Source organism: Balaenoptera borealis (genome assembly GCF_965194805.1).
Source record: "Balaenoptera borealis genome assembly, chromosome: X".
In the NCBI taxonomy this organism is placed as follows: domain Eukaryota; kingdom Metazoa; phylum Chordata; class Mammalia; order Artiodactyla; family Balaenopteridae; genus Balaenoptera; species Balaenoptera borealis.
Window position 1 is genome coordinate 124141626 of NC_138881.1, and position 23101 is coordinate 124164726.

General features: G+C 39.8%; 1 long non-coding RNA gene across 1 annotated transcript; it reads right to left on the reverse strand.

The window, feature by feature from the left end:
• Positions 1–1322: 1322 nt before the first annotated feature.
• Positions 1323–18346, reverse strand: LOC309620130. The gene is made up of 2 exons (XR_014239434.1): positions 8523–18346; positions 1323–8482 (listed from the first exon to the last, which is right to left on the reverse strand). It is a non-coding gene; the product is annotated as an uncharacterized lncRNA (long non-coding RNA).
• Between the last annotated feature and the right edge of the window lie 4755 nt (positions 18347–23101).

Sequence of the window (23101 nt, forward strand, 5' to 3'; positions counted from 1 at the left end):
AAATTCATATGTTGAAGCCCTAATCCCCAACATAATGGTATTTGGAGGTGGGGCCTTTGGAAGGCAATTAGGTCATGAGGGTGGAGCCCTCATGATTAGATTAGTGCCCTTACAAGGAGAGACACTAAAGACATAATCCCTCTTTTTTCCCTGTGAAGATACAACAAGAAGACAGCCACCTATAAACCAAGAAGAAGGCCTGCACCAGAACCCAACCATAATGGCACCCTGATCTTGGATATCCAGCTTCCAGCAAGGCCAGTGTATGAGCCATGTCAGGAATCAGTGAGGAGGTCAGATGATCAATGGGGCTTTTTGGTTTCAGGTCGATGTTCTCGCTTGAAGGGTCTCCCTCTGGTATGAGGCTGCTTTAACAAAAATATCATACACTGGGTGGGCTTAAACAACCCAAATTTATTTCTCTGGAGAGTGTCTCGGCCCTGTCCCTTCCTAGCTCCCGGCCCACCTACAATCTCCCAAAAGCAATCTTGGCAAGCACCCAGGAGTACTAGCTCAGAGAGCTGACACCCTAAGCAGCAGACTCAAAAATGTCAGTTTAAAGAGAACTCAGGTCCCTCTTCCCCTCTCCTGACCTCCTCAAGGCCACCTACCTAGTTATAATTGTCTAAGAATCCACCTTTTCTAGGGATAGACCCAGGAAATCAGGGTAGAGCACAGCTACCAGGGACCACCCAGACAACTGGATTGGAATGGAACATAGTAAGGGCAACCCTTACAGCTACACTAAGAGCTGACAAACGTGAGTGCTTATGATGCCCTGGCACTGTTCTAAGCATGTTACACATGTCAGCTAATGTACTTTTCACAATAAGCCTATGAGGTTGCTACTATTATCCTCATTTAACAGATGAGAAAATTGAGGTCCAGAGAGTGGAAGTAGCTTGCCGAAGGTCACAAAGCAGATCATAACAGAGCTGGCATTCAAACCCAGGCAGTCTGGCTCCAGAGCCCACACGTATAACTGCTACACTGTGCAGACACACACCCAGAAACAGCGCAGAGCTAAGCAGGCCCTGAGTGAGTTAGAGCACTGGGCTCAGATCTAGTAGGTGCTAGAAAAATGGCCACCTTGCCTCACGCTGCTCAGAGGCTAGAGGAGAGAGACAGACATGTAGACAACTGACAACAATATAATGCCATGCAGCCCAAGGGCCAGTTACTGCTGCCCCCTGGAGGCTTTACAGAAAGCATCAAAGAAGAGTAGACTTTTATGTCCATCAACAGATGAATGGATAAAGAAGATGTGGCGCATATATACAATGGAATATTACTCAGCCATTACAAAGAATGAAATAATGTCATTTGCAGCAACATGGATGGACCTAGAGATTATCATATTAAGTGAGGTAAGTCAGACAAAGACAAGTATTATGTGATATTGCTTATATGTGGAATTTAAAATATGACACAAATGCACTTATTTATAAAACAGACCAACAGACAGAAAACAAACTGATGGTTACCAAATGGGAAAGGGGTGGGGGATAAATTAGGAGTTTGGGATGAACAGATACAAGCTATATATACAAAATAGATAAACAACAAGGCCCTATTGTACAGCACAGGGAACTATATTCAATATGCTGTAATAAATCATAATGGAAAAGAATCTGGCAAAGAACAGATATAGATATATGTATAACTGATTCACTTTGCTGTACAGCGGAAACTAACACAACATTGTAAATCAACTAGACTCCAATAAATAAATAAACAAATAAATAAATAAATATTTTTTTTAAAAAAAAAAAGAGACTTTTGCATTAGACGTAAAGCTTAAAAGAAACAACTACTAGGGCCTTCCTCCACAGTAAGCAGACCAAGTCTCCCAGAGCACGCTGCTGCCACACATACAGAGAGTATATTGTCCCTCATTATTTTGGTGAAATTCTGTAAAGTAGGTCACATTTGATATGTTAAGAAATTATTGCAAAGCAAAAACAGAATTTTAAAATACATAAATATCCTCATACCCATTAGGATGGCCACTATGAAAACACAGAAAATAACACATGTTGGTGAGGATGCGGAGAAAATGAAACCCCCGTGGGTGGGAATGTAAAATAGTGCAGCCACTATGGAAAACGGTATGGCAGTTCCTCAAAAAATTAAACATAGAATTCCCCTATAATCCAGAAATACACATCTAGGTATATATCCAAAAGAACTGAAAGCAAGATCTCAAAGAGATATTTGCCCATCTGTGTTCACGGGAGAATTATTTACAATACCCAAGAGGTGGAAGCAACACAAGGGTGCATCAGTGGATGAATGGATACACAAAATGCGGTATATGTGTACAGTGTACTATGATTCAGCCTTAAAAAAGGAGGAAATTCTGTCACGTGGTACAACATGGGTGAACCTTGAGGACATTATGCTAAGTGAATTAATCCAGTCACAGACGAATATTGTATGATTCCGCTTACTTGAGGTACTTAGTCAAATTCACAAAGACGGAAAGTAGCACGGTGGTTGCCCGGGTCTGGGGGAGGGGAAATGGGGAGTGGCTGCATTATGGGAATAGAGTTTCAGCTTTGCAAGATGCAAAACTTCTGGAGATTGCTTATGGATAATGTGAATATGCTTAACACTACTGAACTGTATACTTTGAAATAGTTAAGATGGTAAAGTCTATGCTAGTGTGTTTCTTACCACAATTTTTTAAAAGTACACATATAAACCATGGCAGCTGTGCTGTAATCTTGATCGAATACAAAGCCATAATTCTGAAGTGATGTCCAGAGTATTGCTGATTCCTAATGGACCTTTGTTCATACTGATGCTACCTTGATTTCTAAGCTTAACATGAAATGGCAGCCGGATGCACCTAGAATCCACTAATGACTCCCTCTTTGCCCCTTCTTTTGTTTCTAAAAGATTTTTTCCCATATTAACACATTATTAGCAACATAACATGCCACCTGCTCAGTCGGGAAGACTCAGCCACAGCATAATGATCAATGGGTTCAATAACCCTAACAGTATTTATTCTGCGCAAGATAAAGATCACCAGAGTCTTGTAACAGACCTCAAACATGGAAGCGATCGTCTTCCCGTTTAAATTGAAAAGAGGAATCTACAATCTGTGCTGCATGTTAAACAATCAAAGCCCTTAAAAAGGCAAATAATGGCCCCATGGGGTGAAGACTGGGACCCTCCAGAGCTTGGCTCCAGCAAACCTCTATCACTACCAGCGTCCAGTGAAGCGGTCTTGGCAGGGGGACTTCCCTGGTGGTCCAATGGCTAAGGGTCCGTGCCCCCAGTGCAGGGGGCCCGGGTTCGATCCCTGGTCAGGGAACTAGAGCCCACACGCTGCAACTAAAGATCCCGCATGCCCCAACTAAGATCCGGTGCAGCCAAATAAATAAATATTAAAAAAAAAAAGAGGTCTTGGGGATTAACGGAGCATGGGTGGAGTCCCGTTGGGAAAGACAGTGATGGTATGGCTTCTGGAGTCCAAAAACCCTGGATTCAAATTTCAGCCCCTCCACCTAGTGGTAGCGTGCTATTAGAAAAATCATTTCCCTCTGTGTTTCAATCTCCTCATCAGTAAAATATGAAGAATAACAGAACTGGGCTCATAGAATTGCTGTGAGGATTGATGGGATAATACACGTGAAGCACTTAGCATAGTACCATTACATCCTTAATACGTTATTGCTACTGTTATTGTTGTTGTCATTTTAATACGGTGCTCAAAAAAGGGAGTGCTCAACGACCTTCCTGAAGTATTTTTGTAGCTTAGATTTCCTGGAAGGGAAAAAGGTGTCTTCATTAATTGTTATGCTTGGACATGGTTAAGTCAGTCAACAAGTAGATCCCGGGCCTCAAGGGGCTATAGTCCAGTATTTCCAAGAAGTCTGCTGAATCTACCCCTTGGTCTTCCCATCAGCCATGCTGCTCTGAACTTAGTAGACCTCAATAAATGTGGCTAAGCAAGCACTGCCAGGGCTTAGTCCAGAGATTTCCACCCCATCAGTTGAGGCCTCGAGCACCACACCTCCTCACCACCACCACAGCATTTGCCAAGCTTCTGGGCTTGGAGTCAGCAGTAGAAAGAACCAAAAGCCAAAGTCTCTCTCCTAGAGCCAATGCAAGTGTTTCTAGATCAGCCTTGAATGGTCGCACCACCGAAGAGGGAATGCCTTCCTTACTAGCTAGAGCTTAGTCCCTCCTCAAAGAATTACTAGGGCTTCCCCAGGCCAGTTGGGCAGTTGTTTGGCTCCAGGCTGCACCTGAAATAAACCAGGTCTTAATTATTTCTCATAATTTTTTTGGCTGCGTGGCATGCAGGATCTTAGTTCCCCCCATGAGGGATTGAACCCGGGGCCCTTGCAGTGGAAGCATGGAGTCTTAACCACTGGACCGCTAGGGAAGTCCCAATTTCTCATAATTTTAAATATTGGGTAGGCCAAAAAGTTCCTTCGGGTTTTTCCGTAAGATGTTATGGAAAAACCTGAAGGAACTTTTTGGCCAACCCAATGGTATCTTTCATTCCCAAAGCATTTACCCCAATTCGGGCATAGTTCTAAGCACTTAATGTGCTTAGAACTCACTTAATGCTCACAAACAACCCTATGAAGTAGATGCTCAAAGGGGTCAAGTCTTCCAGCTACCTTCCCTGAACCTCAGCTGGAATAAGGTTCCTGTAGCTGCTTAGTTCCTCAAACAGCCAAATAACCCTGATGTAGGAGATGCTGCTAAGTCATCTTCCCAGTCCAGACAAACTGCCTTCTGCTTGTGAACTGAGGTCAGCTGAGGTTAAAGTACAAAAAAAGAATCAGGAGAAGCGTTATTTTTTCAATGAGTTATGGAAATGATGTGGAGCCCCAGCACCTGGTGTATCTCCCAGCATAGAATATAACACAGAGAGTATGTGTGGGCTAGGTGAATAAGTGAATGAATGAAGCATACTAATTTTTTTCAGCAAAGATTTATGTTAAATAATTCATGCAATGGTCCAAATGTTTGTGTCTTCCCAAAATTCATATGTTGAAATCCTAACCCCCAATGTAATGGTATTAAGAGGTGGGGCCCTTGGGAAGCGATTAGGTCATGAGGGTGGAGCCCTCATGAATGAGATTAGTGCCCTTATAAAAGAGGCTGCACAGAGATCCCTCACCCCTTCCATCACATGAGGAGTAACAAATCGGATGTCTGTAACCCAGAAGCAGGCTCTCACCAGAACGTGACCACATGGCACACTGATCTCGGACTTCCAGTCTCTGGAACCTTGAGTAATAAACTTCTGCTGTTTATAAAGCACTCAGTCTGTGGTATTTGGTTATAGCAGCCTGAATGGACTAAGACAATCCAATAGCTAAATAAACAAATAGAAGCACATAAGTAAGAAGAGACTTTTCATTTCTGCTTTTTAGGGCCCAGAGCCCAGAGCACAGAGAAATAATTCTCTTGGTTCCCAAACCTCTGCTGTGGCCTGTACTGGAAATGGGAGAGTAACTGAGGACTCAGGAACAGAGGAGCACGATGCTTGGGGCAGCCAGCCACTCATGATGGGACAGTGGGGTGGAAGTTCGCTCTCACCTCTCAAGCCAGAAGAGGTCTTGACCCCTCTGTCTGTCGCCAGAGCTATTGAACATGAAGTTGGGAGATGGCTGCAGGCCTCCCAGGGTCTCGCATCTGGCCAGAAACCCCCTGAAAGCCTCATCTTTAATGCTATTTCCCAGGGAAGAGCCTTCACGGGCAAGTCAGCCCAGCCCTGCACTATTAGCTTCAGACGATCTGGGCAATGCAGCTTTGTCACCCTTCATCTAGCAAGTTAGCCTGATCCCCAGGAAAGAGCTTTGAATCCTGCTTTCAGTAAACATCTTCTCTCTAATCTGTAAGCTAGTTATCAAATATGAATGTGCTTTTTGAAATGAGTAACTCATTTCCCTGGCGCTTTTGTTCCAAAAATAATTGGAAGTGACAATACAAAGAATTACACATGGAGTTGAGTCATCATAAAATAAACATAAAGTTGGAACTGCCCTTGGAGGCTTGCTCTCTGGTGTCGCTTCCTCTCCGAGGAGCCGTGGGTACTTCCATAGGCAGAGCTGTGTTCCATTATTGATTAGCTTTTAGACTCTTGTTACATATTAGATTAGCATGGCTCTGTGAATAGAGAACGAATAGTCCAACCACACATACAAACATCTTAAGAAAGAGCTTCTAATGTGATTTTTTTAAAAGGGAAACCTCATTTGGGCAAAATTGGAGAAAATGACAGAGCCCATTAAGCCCACGCTCTAGGTGACTTCTTTCATTTGTATTCTGTTCTTCACAGAATGAAGCTCAAGATCACTTTTACCCAATTTGACATGTCAGCACGTGTGTGTGATAGTGTGTGTGTGTGTGTGTGTGTGATACTGTGTGTGTGTGTGTGTACATGTGTATACACATCAACCACTTTGGGCAGTAGTTTGAAACGAAGACATTAGAAAACATGCTCAAGGAACATAAATGATGTATATTATGAGACTATTCTTTAAGATTAAGCCATTAAAACTCAAAATGTATGTTTAAAGGGGTTTTCAAACTCAGATAGTCTGAATTGAGCCAAAGACATTTGGAAGCACCCTCTCCTGCTCTCTGTGAGCCTTCCTTTCCTGTTCTTGGAAGTATATCTGCCTCAGAAACTGGATGTGCGCCTGTTTATTCAGAGCCCTTCTTTGGCATTATCCCAACCACAAAATCCTGGTGGTTGGACTGAACTCCACTTTACTCATTCTAGAATTGATTTCTACCGGTTAGAGAGGCGCCAACTATACCCTTCGATGCTGCAGTTGTCCTCTAGTAGGGAAAATAACCTTCCTGACCAGGTCCTTGTTGATCAATATCTGAGCTTGTACTGGTTTATATGGCTGCTGTAATAAATTAGCACAAGCTTAGTGGCTTAAACCAACAGAAATTTATTATCCTCAGTTCTGGAGGTCAGAAGTCTGACTTGGGTCTCTTTGGGCTGAGATCAAGGTGTTAGCAAGGCTGTGTTCCTCTCCAGAGGCTCTAGGGGAGAATCTGTTTCCTTGCTCTTTTTAGCTTCTAGAGACTGTCTGCATTCCTTGGCTTATGGCCCATTCCTCCATCTTCATAGCCAACAACATTGTATCTCTCTGACCCTTCTTCCATTGTGACATCTCTTTCTGGCTACAGTCAGGAAAGGTTCTCTGCTTTTAAGGACTCGTGATTTGAGTCAAGTCAGTCTGGGATCATCTCCCCATCTCAAGGTCTTTAACCTTAATCATATTTGCAAATTCCCTTTAGCCATGTAAGGTAACATAGTCACAGGTTCTGGATTTAGGACATAGATAACTTTGGGGTCCATTATTCTGCCTTCCACAGAGCTCCATCGTTTTTGTTGGTGGTGTTTTTCTTAGTTGTGGTGATGGTAGGAGAACCTCCCCACTACCGATGGATCTGAAAAGAACAACAGGGCTCACTCAATTCAACAAATTCAGGAAGAACCTCTACTCTTTTGCTCATCGTGGTGGTAATTGAGATCCTCATTGGCCAAGGCCCAGCAGCAAGGTGAGATGCTCATCTAGTTGGCTCTGATGGGCTGTCACACTCAGGCCTTCCAGTGTTTGGGGGCCATGAAATAACCTGACTACCTAATAGCTCTTCCTGAGATAAGAAATTGTTTCTGCATGGACGGACATTTTCAACTTCCCCAAAATTATATTTTTAAAGTTGCCGGTTGTTCACAGATATATAAAGTGTGTGTACATTAATATAGAAACCACATTTTCTTTTGCCAAATTAGCACATTACATGTTTTCGCGTTCACTTGATAAACACCCTTTTCCATTTAAATGCCTACTAAATGGCAATGTAATTGTACAGAGTGAAGGGAAGGCAAAACTCAGCTGAGATGCCATAATCACCTTTTAAGTGAAATTACTAGGCTTTCATTGAATCATGATTCCAGGGCAGTTAAAACAAATTTAGGTGGCTGATGCTGAACAGGAGATCAATTGCATTTTTCAGCACAGGATGGTAATGTATTTGCCCCCCAAAAGGCACTTAAGAAATAAAATATTTCACAATACAAACTGGCTGGTGGAGGAGGGGGAGGCAGTAATTCCCAGGCAGGCCCAGCATGGGAGTTGATCAAGGCGCTGTAATTCACACAGACCAATCCAGGCTGCCAAGTCCAGAGGAGTGGAGACGTCTTGTAAATTTGGGCAGTTCACACTGTATAATTCAGGCTGAAGAAATAAATAATCCCCCTTTTCTTTCATTTCCTGTGTAATTAAGGAAAACGCCGACTTCGTGGTCTGTGTAATTACAGGTCTGGAGGCCTGGCCTCAGGCTGTCTACACAAGTGCCAAGAGAATCACCGGAAAAGTGAAAAATATCAGACAATCAACTGGTGGCTTTGTCACACAACTGGTTTAAATGATTTCCTTCCACCTGTCTCTTTCGAAATGGGGACAGAAGGTCGATGGGCCTGAAGTGTCTGCTGCGACACCTGCACTCTGCCTCACCTGCACACACACCTGACCTGTGGAGGGTGCTGGCAAGGACACTCCCGGATGTCTGGTATTTTACACAAGCTGGCTCCCTCATCGACCCAGACCTCATGACGACACCTATTCCCTCCTGTGTTCCTACTTCATTGAGGAAATTGAGACAAAAGACATGTATTTTATAATACTTCAAGCTTCTGCCCTCTGCCCATCTGCTGCCCCTTAATTCTGTCCCTCTTTTTACCCATGTGACTTTGGACAAGCCATTTCACATCTCTTTGTGCATCTGTAAATGGGGGTGATTTGAAGGTGCGCTGCATTTAGTGCTGTAGGAAATGTGAACGAGGAGGAGGATGGGGTCGTGGTCATACTGACTCCTCTGAGTCTCCTGAGGGAAGGAGAAAAAAGACGATGGCGAGTCACCTGCTTTGGCAAATCTCTGCTTGCACCGTTCTCCATTTCTCCTCCCTCCATCCCATCTCAACTCACTCACAGAGGGGTGATAAGTGGAAATATTCAGTACTTGGAGTCAAGAGAGACTTTGGGGCCATGAGCTCCCTTTCCTTTGGAAAAAATTATATTGAGTGGAAAGATGTGGGAAGAAGACAGTTTTGGAGCTGGAGGTGCCTTCTGGATGGAGAGTGGTCCAGGTGGGTCTCAGAGGGTAACCTCCAGGTCCTACCTCTTGGTCCTGAGCCTGCCTGGAAGCGATCTCGATTTGTAGTTGTACCCACATCACCATTCAGTTCTCCTCCTCCAGGCAGAGGAAGAAGGCTACAAATCTCATCCTGTTCAAAACAACGATCTTTACTTTATTGCCATCTCTTCAAGTGTTATCTGTCAGAAAGTCTCCAGATTATGAAACCCAGAAAGAAAAAAAATCAACCAGAAGCAGAACCATCAACTTCTGATCCAAACATGCAAACCAAACAGGGCTTACAAGACAGTAGCATTTCTCTACAACCTGGCTTCCTGTAATTCAGATAGAGATAGGAACACCATGGGCTGTGGAATCTGGGGTGTGCTTTGAAGTCGTAGTTCCTCATGTACAAACCTCTATGATATTGGGCTACTTGGTTTACCTCGAGAAGCCTTGGTTGTCTTACCTCTAAAATGGGGATGAGCATTATAGGTGTCCTAGCCACTTTGGAACATATGGAACACAGTTATACTAGCTTATTTTTTTATTTTAAATAAACCTTTAACTTTAGAATAGTTTTAGATTTACAGAAAAATTATAAAGATAGTACAAAGAGTTCTTGTGTACTCCACATCAATTTTCTCCGATTGTTAACATCTTACATTAGTACAATTGTCACAACTCATGCACCATTACTGATGCATTATTATCACTGAAGTCCATATCTTATTCAGATTTTCTAAGTTTTTACCTAATGTCCTTTTTCTGATCCAGAAGCCCTATAGGATTACATGGGGTTGTTATGGCTCCTTAGGTGACTCTTGACTGTGATAGTTTCTCAGGCTTTCCTTGTTTTTGATGACATTGACAGTTTTATGGAGTACTGCTCAGGTATTTTGTCAAATGACACTCAGCTGGGATTTGTCTGATATTTTTCTGAAGATTGGGCGGGGGTTACGGGTTCTGGGGAGGAAGATCACAGAGGCAAACTGCCATTTTTCATTTCATCATATCAAGGGAACATGCTATCAACATGGCTTTTCAGTGTTGACGTTGACCCGATCACCTGGCCGAGGGAGTGTTTATCAGTTTCTCCACTGCAAAGCTACACTTTCTTCCTCTTCATATTGTCCTCTTTGGAAGGAAGTCACCACACACAGCCCACAGTTAAGGGTGGGGGGAGTTACACTCTACCTCCTTGTAGGGATAGTATCTATATAAAATATTTGGACTTCTTCTGCATGGGAGGTTTGTTTGTTCACCTTCATTTAATTCTTGATTCATCATTTATGTCAGTATAGACCCTTGAATGTTTATTTAATGTTTTGAGTTATAATCGAATGTTTCCTTATTTATTGTGTTGCTTAGTTTTTTCCAGCTCCTTCAGGTTGGCTCTTGTGTCACTTTGACATGCCCCCATCCTTTTGTATTTTTGAGCACGTCCTTACTTTCTAGCACTACAAAATGCTCCAGGCTGATCTTGCCTATTTCCTTCCCCAGCTCTAGAATCTGCCATTTCTCGAAGGAGCCCTGGTTTCTTTCTTTGGATGATGGAATTATAAACCAAGTTCTGGATGCTAGGTATGCTATTGCTATGGGGGTGTCACTGCTTCTAGTCTGTCTCAGTGGAAAGAAGCACGTACTATATCTATGCATATGAACCTGTGTATATACATATATCTGTAGTTATTTCTATATCAATCTGTGTATGTATCTCCATCCATATCTATATCAAGCGAAACATGAGTTCGTACTATTGTCTCTGACTCTACTCCAGGGCCATGGGGTTCATTCTAGCCTTCCTTCCTTGCTTGCCTGTATCCTCTCACTCCAACACTGAGAAACCTGGCTCCCACCATATGCCATATATTTCTTATTTTTTTCAAACCCATTATACATGTATGGTGATTTCAGAATTAACTCATACAATCGGAAACAACTTCACCAACTAGAATACATTGCTATGTACAGTTCCTTTTGTCTTTAGACTTAACATTTCCACTCATTTCCAAAGTTACTTAGGTCAGCACCTTTGTCCCCCACCCCTTCAGTGAAGTTATGTCATACATTTGTAATACATTTAGATTATTTTGTCATAGTCTGCCAACTGGGGTTTGTGATCTACTGGTTGATTTTTTTAAAAAAAGGATTTGTACCTTGTGCTGTAAAGTTCTATAGGTTCTGACAAATGCACATTGTTGTGTATCCACCACTATAGTATCATAGAATAGTTTCACCAGCCTAAGAAATCCCTTGTGCTTCACCTATTGAATGTTACCTCTTCCCCAAACCTCTGGCAACTACTCATCTGTTGTCTGTCTCTATTGTCTTTTCCAGAATGGAAAAGAAATGGAACCATACAATGTATACCCTTTGCAGACTGGTTTCCTTCATAGTGCGTTCCTTTTCATCACTGAATCGTATTCTATTGTCTGGCTGTACCACAGTTTGTTGATCCATTGTTGATCCTCCCAAAAGACATCTTGGTTGCTTCCAGTTTTTGGTGATTATGAATAAAGCTACTTTATTCATATGATTATGAATAAACATTCATACATTACATAAACAAACATTATTCAACTGATTATGAATAAGCATTCATGTACAGGTTTTTGTGTAAAATAAGTTTTCAAACCAGTTGGGTAAATAAGTTTTCAAATCAGTTAGGAGCACTGCTGGTAGACTCTATGGTAAGACTTTATTCAGCTTTGTAAGGGCTGCCAAACTGTCTACCAAAGTGGCTGTCCCACTTGTGTTCCCCCAGCCAATTGGTATACCAACCAGTTGGTATTGGTTTTTTGGATTTCAGCCATTCTAAGATGTGTGTAGTCGTATCTCATTGTTTTGATTTACAATTCCTTAATGACAGATGATGTTGGGCCTCTTTTCACATGCTTATTTGCTATTTGTACGTCTTCTTTGGTGAGGTATCTGTTCAGATCTTTTGCACAATTTTAAATTGGATTGTTTGTTTTCTCATTGTTGAGTTTTAAGAGTTCTTTGTGTATTTTGCATACAAGTTCTTTTATCAATCCGTGGCTTACCTTTTGATTTTCCCAAGAGTGTCTTTTACAGAGCAAAAGTTTTTAATGTCAATAAAGTCCAACTTATCCATGTTTCATTTCATGGATCATGTTTTTGGTGTTATATGCAAAAACTAATCACCAAATATAAGGCCATGCAAATTTTATCCTGTTTTTTCCTAGAAGTTTAAACGTTTTGTATTTTGGGCTTAACTCCTTATTTAAAAAAACTTTTTTTTGCATTTTACATTTAGCTCTTTGATCCATTTTGAGTTCTTTACTGTTTAAGATGTGAAGTCTCTGTCTAGGTTCATTTGCTTTTTGTTTTGTTTTGTATTTTGTTTTGTATTTTGTTTTGCTTTTTGCATATGGGTCTCTAATTGTGCCAGCTCCATTTGTTGAAAAGTCAATCTTTCTCCATTAAATTGCCTTTGTGCCTTTGTTAAGAATCAGTTGATTCTAATTGTGTGGGTCGATTTCTGGTCTCTCCATTCTGTTTCTTTGATCCATACGCCTATTTTTCACCAGTACCACACACACTGTCTTGATTACCATCAGTTTATCAAAAGGCTTGAAATGGGGTAATATGTATCTTCCAACTATGTTCTTCTTTTTCAGAACTGCTTTGGCTACTATAGGTCTTTTGCTTGCCATATAAGTTTTAGAATCAACTTGCCAATATCTACCACCCCCCAAAAAAGCCTTACTAGGTGTTTAATTCAGATTATGTTGAATCTACAGATCAACTTGAGAAGAACTGGCATCTTTACAATATTGAGTCTTCTAATCAATTAACGTGGACTATCTCTCAATTTCTTTAGATCTACTTTGATTTCTTTCATCAGTATTTTATAGTTTCTGTGCACAGATCCCACACATATTTTATTAAATCAATACCTTAGTATGTCATTTTTGGGTGCTATTATAAGTACTGTTTTTCTAAAAAATCTAATTTCAATTATTCATTGCTGGTATATAGGAAAGCATTTGACTTCTGTATATTGTGTTGTATCCTACAATCTTTGTATATTCACTCATTAGTTTCAGGGGTATTTTGTAAATTATTTGCGGTTTTCTATAGATAATCATATATCTTTGAATAAAGACACTATTCCTTTCCAATCTCTACACATTTTATTCCTTTGTCTCATTTTATTGCACTAGCTAGAACTTCCAGTACAATGTTGAATAGGAGTGGTGAGAGAAGACCTCCTTGTTTGTTCCCTATCTTAGAGAGAAAGCATCCAGTCTCTCTCCGTTAAGTATGAGGTTAGCTATGGGTTTTTCATACATACCTTTTATTAGGATAATAAAATTCCCTTCTATTCCTAGATTTTTGAGAGTTTTTATCATGAAAGTTGTAGAACTTTGTTGTATGCATTGTCTGCATATGTTAATATAATCAAATTGTTTTTCCTATTCAATCTATTAATATGATGAATTACACTGATTGATTTATTAATATTGAAACAGCTTTACATTCCAGGAATGAGCTCCACGTGGTTACAATGCATTACAATCTTTTTATGTATTGCTGGATTCAATTGCTAGTATTTTATTGAGAACTTTTAAATCTGTGTTCATGAGAAATGGTGGTATGTGGTTTTCTTTTCCTGAAATGTCTTCTTATTTTGGTATTAGGGTAATGCTGGCCTCATAAGATGCATTGGGCAGTGTTTCCTCTTCTATCTTCTGGAAGAGATTGTGTCAAATTGGTATTATGTCTTCCTTAAGTTTTTGATAGAATACACAAGGAAAGCCATCTGGCCCAGGTATTTTCTTTCTTTTTTTTTTTTTTTGGAAGGTTTTTAACTACTAATTCAATTTCTTTTCATGAATATAACACTTTCAGGTTACCTCTTTCTCATTGAGTGAATATTCATAAGTTGTGCCTTCCAATAAATTGGTTCATTTCATCTAAGTTATTAACTCTATGTGGGCATAGAGTTGTTCACAGCATTCCTGTACTATCTTCTTAATATCCATGGGATCAGTAGTGATGAACCTTTTTTTAATTCCTGATATTGGTCATTTGGGTCTCTCTTTTCTGTTTTCATTAGCTCGGCTGGAGAATTATCAATTTTATTGGCCGATTCAAAAAAGCACCTTTTAGCTTTCATGATTTTCACTAATATTTTTCTGTTTTCAATTTCACTGATTTCTGGCTTATTTCTTACTATTCCCTTTCTTCTACTCACTTTAGTTTAATTTGTTATTCTTTCTCTATTTCTTAAAGTAGAAGTTTTGGTTATTAATTTTAGATCTTTCTTCTTTTCTAATATTTGCATGTAATTCTATAAATGTCCCTCTAAGCATTGTTTTAACTCTGTCACAAAGTTTGATAGGTTGTATTTGCATTTTCATTTAGTTCAATATATTTTTAACTATCTCTTGAGACTTGTTCTTTGACCCATGGTTTATTTAGAAGTGTGTGGTTTAATTTCCAAACATGTGGGGATTTTCCAGCCCTCTTTCTATTATTGATTTATAGTTTAATTACATTTTTGTCAGAGAACATACTTTATATGATTTCTATTCTTTTAGATTTGTTAAGGTGTATTTTATGACCTAGAATGTTGTCTGTCTTGGTGAATGTTTCATTTGAACCTCAGAAGAATGTGTATTCTGTTGTTGTTGGATGGATTATGCTATAAATGTCATTTAGATCAAGTTGATTGATAGTACTGTTCAGGTCATCTATATCTTTATTGATTTTCTGCTTGCTGGATCTATCAATTAATGACACAGGGGTTGAAGTCTCCAACTGTAATAGTGGACTGTTTCTTCTTCCAGTTATATCAGATTTTGCCTCATGTATTTTGATGTTCTGTTGTTAGGTACATAAATGTTAAGGATTGCTATGTGTCTTTGTAAAAGTAACTTCTTTATCATTATATAATGTCCCTCTTTATCCCTGTTAATCTTCCTTATTTTGAAGTACGCTTTGTCTAAATTTAATATAGCCCTCCAGCTTTCTTGTGATTAGTGTTGGCATGATGTCATTTTCTCCATCTTTACTTTTCACTGATTTGAATCTTCATAATTAAAGTGGGTTTCTTGTACACAACATATACTTTGGTCTTGTGTTTTGTTGTTGCTGTTGTTGTTTATTCATTCTGACAACCTCTGCCTTTGGTATATGTAGAGAATTCACATTTAGAATAATTAGCGATCTACCATCTTTGTAACTGTTTTCTATTCAATCCTTTCCATTTTTTCTTTGTTTCTTTCTCTCCTTCTCTTTCTGCTTTCTCCTATTTCAATTGAACATTTTGTATGATTCCAATTTATCTCCTTTCTTGACATAAAAGTTATATTTCATTTGTAAACATTTTTAGTGTTGTACTGTGGTTTACAATATACATTTTAAAATAATATATGTCCATCCTCAAATAACATGGACATATATTATTATATCAAATTACATGAAATGTAGGTACCTTATACCAGATTATTCTCATTTACTTTATCTCTTGTGACACTGCAGTCTTTCATTTAACGTATTCATTTGTTATAAACACTCAATACATTGTTACTATCATTGCTTTAAACAAGCATTTATCTTTTACCAATTAAGAATAAAAAAAAGCTTCATTTTATTTTATCTTCATTTATTTATTTTATGACACTCTTCCTTTCTTTATTTAGCTCATAATTCTTGTTTAATATCACCTTCTTCTGTGTGAAGAACTTAAACTTTTAACATTTCTTACAGACCAGATCTGCTGAAATAAGTCCCCTGAGTTTTTGTTCATATGAGAATATCTTTATTTCTCTGTTATTTTTGAAGGATGATTTTTCTGGACATAGAAGTCAAGGTTAGTGGTTTTTTAAAAGCTTTTTATTTATTGACATATTGTTCACATACCATAAATTTACCATTTAAAGTGTACAGTTCAGTGATTTGTAGTTTATTCACAGCTTGTGTGACCATAACCACTACCTAATTCTAGAATATTTTCATCACTCCGGTGGGAAACACTGTACCGGTTGGCAGGCACTTTCCATCTCCCCCCTCATCTGGTCCCTGGCATCCACTACTCTATTTTCTGTCTTTAGGGAATTGCCTAATCTGGGACATATTCAGTCATATAAATGGAATAATGCAATATGCAGCCTTTTGTGTCTGGCTTCTTTTAATTAACATAATCATTTCAGAGCTATAGCATGTTATAGCATGGATCAGAACTCCATTTTTTTTATAGCCAGATAATTTTCCATTGCATGATTTATTTATTCATTCACAAATTGATGGACATTTGAGTCGTTTCAACTTTTTGACTATTACAAATAATGCTGCTATGAACATTCATGTGCAAGTTTTTGGGTAAACATATATTTTTCATTCTTTTTGGTATATACCTAGGAGTGGGATTGATGGATCATATGGCAACCCAATGTTTAACTTTTTAAACAATTTCCAAAGTGTTTTCCACAGGGGCTGTACCATTTTGAATTTCCACCAGCAATGTATGAAAGTTCCAATTTCTGCACATCCTCATCCACACTTGTTCTTGTTTGTTCCCTCATTATAGCCATCATTTAGGTGTGCAGTACTTAGTTGCCATCTGTATATCTTTTTTTGGTGAATTTCCTGTTCAAATCTTTTGTCCATTTTTTACATTGTTGCCTTTCATATATTTTGTCAGATCCTTAAGTTTTTCATACTTTGATGCTATTGTAAATGTTATAAATTTTTATTTTAGTTTTCAATTGTCTATCCTACTTTTTAGAAAAGCAATTAATTGAATTTTATATATCGACTGTATATCTTGCAATAATAAGTAATCTTAAATTACTAAGATTACTAATAAGTAATCTTAAATTACTTATTAGTTTTAGTAGTTTTTATGTTGTCGTTGTTGTTGTAGATTCCACTGGATATTCTACATAGATGTCTGCAAATAAAAACAGTTTAATTCCTCTCTTCCAAACTGGATGCCTTCTATATCATTTTCTAATCTGATTTCATGGACAGAAATTCAGTATAATGAGAGTAGACATCTTGTTATTGATCCTGATCTTAGAAGTAAAGCATTCAATCTTCTACCATAAAGTGTGATGCTAGTTATAGAGTTTATTGCCTTCATCAGTTTGAGGAACTTTTTTTTTCTAGTTTGCTAAGAGTTTTTATACAGAATAGATGTTAGATTTTATCAAGTTATTTTTCTGCATTTATTGAGATTATCCTACTGCTTTTCATTTTTAGTTTTTTGGTAAGATGAATTACACTGATTGACTTTCAAATGTTTAACCAATCCTGCATTCTTGGGGGACAAAACTCAGTGGATCATGGTGTATCATACTTTTTATGTATTAATGGACTCTGTGCTTCAACCTGGACGGCTTCTATTGCTATGTCTTCAAGTACACAAATTTGTCCTTCTGCCCTGTCTAATCTGCCATTTATTCTGTCCACTGTGTTTGTCATCTAACACTATAGTTTTCATCTGTATAAGGACAATTTGGGTCTGTTTTATAATTTCCATGTCTCTACTTAATTTTTGAACATACAGAATACAGTTATTACAAGTATTTGAAAATCTGTGCCAGTGCCGGGTCAGTTTGACTTCTCAAGGAGTTTTAATTTGATTTTTCTTACCTTAGTGAGGTTAAGTATCTTTTTAATATGGTTAGGGGCTAGTTCCATACCTTTCTTGTGAATTGGCTGCTCATGTCTTTTAAACATCTTTCAATAAGGTTAAAGGCCAGTGCTACATCTTTCTTATAAATTGCCGGCTCGTGTCTTTTTCACATTTTTCTATCAGGTTTTAGGTTGTTTGCTCTAAAAATTTTCAGTCAGTCATCTTTTGGATTTGTTTATGGTTTGTTTGTTCTACCTCTTAAGATTTTAAGCAGTGTGATGCATCCTGGGTGAAATAGCAACCCGTGGACACCAGGAAGTGAGTGAGCTTCATAGGAAACCCAGAAAGCACCACTAAGCCAAAAGACTGTGTCCCCGGGGGAGCACCTCAGGCTGGCTGACCCTGCTAGTTGATTAGGAACACAAGGCATGTGGTGAAGCACACAACTCTTTCCCCTTTCCTCCAGGGCTGATAACTTGAATGAGAGACCTTGGGAGCTAGATGGACAGGACTTGGTCACACAGCGTCTCCTCCAAGAAGTTGGAAGCTTGTGGTAGCTATTCACAGAAATGAATTCCACCAGGGCCTCAATGGTGAGGTAAGCTCCAATGGAGGTGCCAGCAGTAAAACAAGGTGAGAAAAGTGTCTGGTTTGTGAGGACACATGTTGAGAAGACCTTCGCACGTGAGGCTCACACACCTCTGGTAAGCTCTGCCCCTCCCTGGGAACACTCATCAGTCTCAGGCTTGGGTTTTAACAGGGTCTCAGGTGGTCATTTCCTGCATCGGATCACCCAGCACAAACCATCACCCTGTTAAAACCCAAGCCTGGGTAGCACACTTAGTGAGGTGACCATGAGCCCCAGATTTGAAACAAGACTAGATTCCAAGTGGAGAAAGTGTATTCACTGCAGTCTGACAGCCTGACGACAGTGGTTTCAGAATGGAAAATAGAAAACTGAGGAGAGCTACGTGAACACTGAGAAAAGGAGGTGGGATGGAAATGGTTCCTCGTAGGTGGCCCAGAAGTAAATGGTCTTCAAGGTGCGTAAGAGCACCTTGTAGGAGGAAAGTGGAAGGACTATCATTTCCACAGACACTTAAATACAGCCTCATTACCATGGAGGGATTTTGGGCAAGACATACAAAAACTAGGTAATGGTGAAAGATGGGAGCGGACAGAAAGAACCCCCGAATCGTGTGGCAGTGGGACAAGGTTAGGAGGAGACACCTTCTCCCTGCCATGTGACCCATCAGAACTGACATGGGGAGATGAGGATGGTAGGTGAGTTTGGAGGGCTCTTTAGGGGTGCTAAAAATGCCCCCTTTCTCCCACCAGGACATCTGGCTTGCTTCCCATCCTCCCCTAGAGGTGTCAGGATGGGGCTTTGTGATGTCAAGGCCCACCCAGAGCCACCATTGGCTGGGGGAGTGACTTGCTGACCTCATAAAGCTGAAGGACGTGGCCCCGCATCACACTGGGGAGGGGTATATAAGGGTGGTCAGGGGCTCTGGGGCAGACCGCTGGGAGTCTTCAGAATGACCAGGGTGACTAGGAAGCCACGAGGCCCTAGGGCAGTTATGGACTCCGAGCTGACTCGAAGCACCAAAGGGATAAAGAAGAAGAAGACTCCCCATCAACAGAGACCCAAAAGCAGTGTCAAGGTGAGCTGAACCCACCCAAGCTCCTCTTGCCCATTGACACCCCCCATAAGAACCCCTCCCCTGTCCTTGCCTGGCACATACCCTGTCTCAGCCCATATCCCTTCTCCTGAAGCCCCCATTCCCATCCATACCCCACCCTCTTCCCCAAACAAGTGCCCTTCTGTGCTCACCCGCTTGTCTTTCTAGGTGGCCAAGGCAACCAAGAGATTAAAGAGGCGCCTTCCAGGGAGTCGGTCCAAAAAAGCCTCTCCAAAAGCTCACGCCCCATCAGAGAAGCGTAAGAAAGTCAAATTGTTGGTGCTTTGCAACCGCTCTTCCAAAGTGAATGAAGAGCTGGATCAAGAGGAACCCACGCAGGTCCCAGAGATGGTGGAGGAGGCCGCTGTTCCAAGTGAAACAGTGGACAGCCAGTAACTTCAGAGCAGGGCCAGAGACCTCAGAAATCTCCAGGGGTCTCACCACTGAGAAATGGCCAACTGTATAGACCCTGAATCTTACATTAATTGTGAAATTTGTGAAAATTAAATAAAATCCACCTGATCTGAAAATGTGTGTGTCAGAGTTCTCTGATGGTGGGGAGCAGAGAAGGAAGGGAAGAAGCAGGTATGTGAAGAGGGAGGGAGATGGGTGCTGCAGCGTTGGGGGTCGGACCAGAAGGTCCAGTTAGCCAGAAAGTGGGGAGAAGGACTCGGTCAGGACTGAGCCCCAAAGATACACTTCCCATGGGACAAGAAGACAAGGACTTAGTGTTTCTGTGTGTGTGTGCAGGAGAGGGGACTTTTAGCTGGGGAGTGGTGTTATGTGTGGAGTGGCAGTGCCATCTCCTAAAAAGGCATACAAAGTAGTTGCCCCCAGGGCACCTACCTCATCGTAGTGTTTGTTGCATCTCACCATATGATGTCAGCAACTAACAGCCCTCAAAAAACCCAAACATCTTGCCTTACTAAAAGCTAGTCCAAAGGACTAAAATAATGGTGGTTTTCAGTATGGAGATTTCTAAGAAAACTAAAAATAGAACCACCATATGACCCAGAAATTGCACTCCTGGGTATATATCCAAAAAAAAAAAAAACCACACTAATTCAAAAAGATACATGCACCCCAATGTTCATAGCAGCATTATTTACAATTGCCAAGGTATGGAAGTGTCCATCCACAGAGGAATGGATAAAGATGTGGTACATATATACAATGGAATACTACTCAGCCATAAAAAAGAATGACATTTTGCCATTTGCAGCAACAAGGGTGGACTTGGAGGGCATCATGCTAAGTAAAATAAGTCAGACAGAGAAAGACAAATACTGTATGATATCACTTATGAACTCTAAAAATACAACAAAGTAGAGAATATAACAAAAAAGAAGCAGACTCACAGATATAGAGAACAAACTACTGGTTACCAGTGGGGAGAGGGAAGGGGGGGAGGGGCAAGATAAGAGTGGGGAAGTGGGAGGTACAAACTATTGGGTGTAAGATGGGCTCAAAGACATAGTGTACACCATGGGGAATCTAGCCAGCATTTTATAATAACTGTAAATGGAAAGTAAACTTTAAAAATGTATAATAGGGCTTCCCTGGTGGCGCAGTGGTTGAGAATCTGCCTGCTAATTCAGGGGACACGGGTTCGAGCCCTGGTCTGGGAAGATCCCACATGCCACGGAGCAACTAGGCCCGTGAGCCACAACTACTGAGCCTGCGCGTCTGGAGCCTGTGCGCTGCAACAAGAGAGGCCGCGACAGTGAGAGGCCCGCGCACCGCGATGAAGAGTGGCCCCCGCTCGCCGCAACTAGAGAAAGCCCTAGCACAGAAACGAAAGACCCAACATAGCAATCAATCAATCAATAAATCAATAAATAAATCTTTAAAAAAAATGTATAATAAATAAATAAGAAAGAAAAGGAAAGAAAGAGAGACAGGGGGAGATGGGGGGAAGGAAGGAGGGAAGAAAGGAAAGAAAATAATGGTGTTTTTGGAGGTCACAAACCCAACACTGATTAGGCCCTTTTTTTGCTAAGAAATTTTGAGTGGGGCAGTATTACCACCTCCATACTCCAGTATTCTAAAATAATGTCAGTAGTTAAATACCTTTCCTCCGCAAAACCAAATTTTGTTGGTTTAAGTTCTAAAAGTTTGTTGCCATTTATGTCAAGTTTTAATATTTTATATATTATTCAAAAGGTACGAACGTCTAGTATATATATACATACATATGTATATACTTCTAGTATATGTGTGTGTGTGTCTGTGTGTGTGTGTGTGTGTATATATATATATATATAAAATTTCATATGGCCACAGTTTTAGTACTTATCCTTTAAAAATTCATTGTCTTCTATGAAGGAGTTAATTTGGAGAAGATCCTGTTATACAGTTGTCCCCAACACAGGCTGCCACGGTTACCACTCTTCCTTTCCATACAATGTTCTTAATGGTTTGGAAGGCTTTGAGACCACTTCCTGTACATCCTGTAATCCCTGAGGGAATGTACTAATACACACACCCTACATTCAAACAGTAGATTCTAAATACACAGTGATATCACAAAGATTGTCAAGGTAAAGACACACAACTTGTTTTTATTTATGTCTAAATCAGCGAAACAAAGTATTAACTGCAAGGTACAAGCTCTTTTGGTTTGAGAAGTATAAAATTTTCTTCTATTTGAACATAAAATATCTTGCTGAATTTGAAAAATAGGTTTTAAAGTGAAATTCATTCTTCTTTAATTGTCAGTTATTTTGAGACTATGGAACAAAGAAAGAAAATAAAATTACATTAATTGTGGCTGCTTAAATTGTATCTTTTGCAGATGTTTTGTTTTCTTAAGATTCCCTTATACATTTTACCGTCATAATTATATATAAATAGATCAAAAGATTTTATACTATATTTATTTTCTGGACATTATTATTTTCTTTAGTTTATGAATGTTACTAGAAAGTTGTTCTATTGAGGAGGGGGTATTAAAAGTTACTCCTTTCCAGTGTGGAATACACTGTTTATGCTACTGCTGGGAGACACATTTTACTGCCTAAAACCTTTTATAATTCAGCTTTAGTGTCTAGGCTTTTTGTTTTGCTTTGTTCAGGCTGAGGATTTTCTCATCTATTCCCAGTTTCCTAAGAGTTTCTGTAAGGAATGTGCGTTGCATATTGTCAAATACTCTTTCTGCATCTATTGGTATGATCACACTCATTTAACTTTTAGCTTGTTAATGACATGAATTACATTGATTGATTTTCAAGTGTTTAACCAACCCTGCATTCCTGGGACAAACCCCACTTGATTATGGTGTATTATCCTTTGTATACACTGATGGACTCTGTGTGGTTCATTCTAGATGGCTCCTACTGCTATGTCTTCAGGTACACAAACCTGTCCCTCTGCTATGTCTAATTTACTGCTAATCCCATCAAATGTATTTGTCATCACAAACACTGTGATTTTCAACTTTATGAAGATAACTTGGGTCTTTTTTATGTCTTCTATGACTCTACCAAACTTTTTGAACATATACAATACAGTTATAACTATTTTAATGTGCCTGTCTGCTAATTCTAAAATCTGTGTCAGTTTTGGGTCAGTTTCCATGTCTCAGGATAGCTTTTTTTTTTTAATTAGCATTTTCTTACTTAGCGAGGTTAAACTGCTTTTAATATGGTTAAAGGCCAGTTCCGTATCTTTCTTATGAACT